The 3,498-nt window shown below is 44.3% G+C and overlaps 1 protein-coding gene across 1 annotated transcript in view; it reads left to right on the forward strand.

Annotated features, from left to right (window-relative positions):
• The window catches only part of LOC101998602 (zinc finger protein 58-like), a gene marked incomplete at its 3' end in the record, with an annotated part of 17,658 nt that overhangs the window by 11,847 nt on the left and 2,313 nt on the right, over nucleotides 1–3,498 (forward strand). The window lies entirely within an intron of this gene.

Consider the following 3,498-nt stretch of genomic DNA (forward strand, 5'->3'; position numbering starts at 1 on the left):
TTTCTCTGTGGTTTTGGAGCCTGTCCTGGAACTAGCTCTGTAGACCAGGCTGGTCTCGACCTCACAGAGATCCGCCTGCCTCTGCCTCCCGAGTGCTGGGATTAAAGGCGTGCGCCACCACCGCCCAGCAGGGAATGGGTTTTTAAAAACCAGCTCATGCACCTGGAATAAGTCCTGGTCCCACTGCTGGGGCTGCCCAAACAGACCTAGCTACATAACTGTCACCCACATTCAGAGGGTGTAGTTTGCTCCCATGCAGGTTCCCCAGCTGTCATTCTAGGGTCTAAGAACTCCCACTGGCTTGGGCCAGCTGTCTCTGCTGTGTTATTCACCATCATGATTTTGACCTCCCTTGTTCATATGATCCTTCCTCCCTCCAGTTGCACTACCGGTGCTCAGCGCAGTGCTCGGCTGTGGATCTCTGCATCTGCCTCCATCAGTTACTGGATGTAGGTTCTACGATGATTAAGATAGTCACTAATCTGATTATAGGGGAAGGTCAGATTCCCGACTATTGCTCGGAATCTTAGCTGGGTTCATCCTTGTGGATTCTTAGGAATTTCCCTAGCACCAGATTTCTCCTTAATCCCAGAATGGCTCCCCCATCAAGACACCTGTTTCATTGCTCTCTCTCCCCCAACTCAGTCATCTCGATCTCTCATGTTCCCATTCCCCCATTTCTTCCCTTCTCCCCTCCCAGTTTACATGGGAGATCTTAACTATTTCCCCTTCCTGGGGCCCTCCATGCATGTCCTTCTTAGGGACCCCTATTTCTTATGCCCTCTGCCACATGGCACATGCAGCTTAGTTCACATGAGTGCCCAGAGTTCAGCCTGCTGTGCTCACTGGTCCTGTGGCAGAGCCTTGTCACGTATTATCTACCGCTTTGCTGAGGACTCCCTACACAATCAGGCACTGACATCTCAGCTCTGAAATTAGCTTTGTTAAGAGAAGGAAAATTCAAAACCAGGGGACAGGGCAAGGCCAGTTGAGCTAGCATGTAGTTCCTGTAACAGTTGGGTAGCAGGCATAGGTATAAGGTTCTCCTCGGTATCTTTTGCTATCAGCTCACGAGACATGGACTACAGAGAAATTGCAATGAGGTCTCCATTGCCTGACACATTTGGAGTGTGGTGCAGAATCTGAGATCCTCCTCAGCATGAGAGCATCTATCTCCTGTGCTGTGGGCATGAGGAGTGATTCATCTTCCCCACAGATAAGGAATAGGATTTTCTGGTCTGGCTTACAGGCCACAGGGAGACAGGAGCTGCAGGCACTGAGGAGTCCTGTTCCCTATGCACCCTTCTCCTGCATTGAGACTAGAATGCCATTTAGTCTCATAGATCTCTGTCCCATCTGAGGGTAAATGATGCATTTGGTCCTGGCTGTGTCCTTCCATGCAAGTATGGTGTAGATTTAACCTTTTTTACCCAAGCATTCAATTTCAATAACCGGCTTTCTATTTTTTTTCTTTTCTTTTGTGGTTCTTATTTTTTTTTTTTGTTTGTTTGTTTTTTAAGACAGTTTCTCTGTAGCCCTGGCAGTCCTGGAGCTGACTGTGTAGACCAGGTTGGCAGTGAACTCAAAAAGGTTGTTCTGCCTCTGCTGCAGAGTGCTGGGATTGAAGGTGTGTGTCACCACTCCTGGCCCAAGAACCACTTACTTAAGTATCTCTAATTTTAATATTATTCCATACTAAAGAAAAGAAAGTGGAACTTATATATTTGTTCAGTTTCCTGCTTTAAGATACAGAGGACTGGATAATGAAAGGTAGAAATTTTTCTCTACCTCTAATATTGCGTCTGTCCATGAATTATATTTGTATATAGCACGAATGTGTAGATCTGTATTTAGCATGAATATAAACACAACTTTGGGCACACTAAGTTTATTTCATCATTCATAGGTGACTCATCACTAACTGTTATGTCTTAATTACCTTCATTGTAACAGCTATAATAAATTAGTGACTCTCATTAGATTAGGACTTGATAAATGAAAGTGATTTTTGCCTGTTAATAATTTCATACTCTAAAATTATGACTGATGAATTGAAAATCTTTCATACCAAAATGAAATTTAAACATACGCTATACAGGGATCAGGAGACTGACATCCCCAGTTCCATGGATCGTGTTTATGTTTAAATTTTGGTCAGTTCTGCAGACCTTCTCCATTCAGTAGCTTGTTTCATCATAGAGAGTATCATCATGGGGAGCTCAGTGCCAGGGATATGAAGGTTGAAGGGAATATAGACGTGGAGTTTCCCAATCCCATGGATACAACCTCAGAATGGATTTTTGCCACCACTCATGTGGACAGGCAGGAGGACAGCGGAACCCACAACACATTAGTCTTGAATCCAGTGTGAGCTCAGAGAGCAGCTGACTCTGTGTTCCATTAGGAGGGTCAGGGAAAGCAACAAAAGTAAGGTGCTGATCAGAAGCTGAGACAGCATAGATGGAGGGGACCACGCTAACCTCAGCATCCACAGAAATGACGTAAGATGTGGACTTGACTGAAAATTTCATCCATTACCTCTTCCGTCCACATCTTTCCTCTTAGAAGGAGACCAGAGAAGGAGTCCCTGTCGGGATTTTTACCAGAATCTGGACCAGCCAAAAGTACCCACACCTGCCCCATCGGAGGCCCAGAAGGACAAGGTTGGGTTTGTGTCAGGAAGGCAATACACTGGTCATCCCAGCACTCTGTAACACTAGTTTAATCGGGTTTATAAAGTCAAGTGCACATTTACGTCATACCAGACACGGGCTGGGGCTTAAAATCCAAAACTTTTAATTTCATTGATTCAAACAATTTGTTCTGTGATGTAAAACAGTGGATCTTCCACAGCTGCCAGGGAGGCTGCCTGAGAACATTTTCTCAGCTGGATTGTGTAGTTAAAGGAGCAGTTGTGTAAAACTCACACAAAGTCGAGTCATTTTGGGCAGTTCGGTAACAACAGACTCTGTACTGTGTTCTTCGCATGGGAAATGTTGCACACATTTCTAAACACCTAGGTTGAATCCACAGTAAGAAAGGAAGCTCACCCACGACTTTCTCTCATGTCGCTTACATATCGAGGAAAGTGACCCCATCAGAGCTCTTGGCTCTCGATGAAGACATCTTCCAGAGTTTTTCTTCATCACACACTCAGTAACGAGGAGGTAAAATGCATGCCCATTGTGAATATGTATTCAAAGATTAAACCCATCCATAGCTAGAAGAATATGTTTAATAGATCACCACTAAGCTTTCAAAGTTTTGTGGCTTCAAAATTTTTTCTTTGCTTTGCAATTTTATATTCTCTATTATTATTTCAAAGGTATATATAGCCTATAATCATCCCTTATACATTCCCCATATATTTTGGTGGCTCAGCACAGCACATTGATGAAGTATATACAGACAGTGTAGGATTATGAAATATCTATGAGACTTCCCACAGGGCAGGGAATCCGGACTGCTCTTCAGACTCGAGAGGGAGGGGGAGAGGAG

This window comes from Microtus ochrogaster, chromosome 19 (genome assembly GCF_000317375.1).
Source record: "Microtus ochrogaster isolate Prairie Vole_2 chromosome 19, MicOch1.0, whole genome shotgun sequence".
NCBI lineage: Eukaryota > Metazoa > Chordata > Mammalia > Rodentia > Cricetidae > Microtus > Microtus ochrogaster.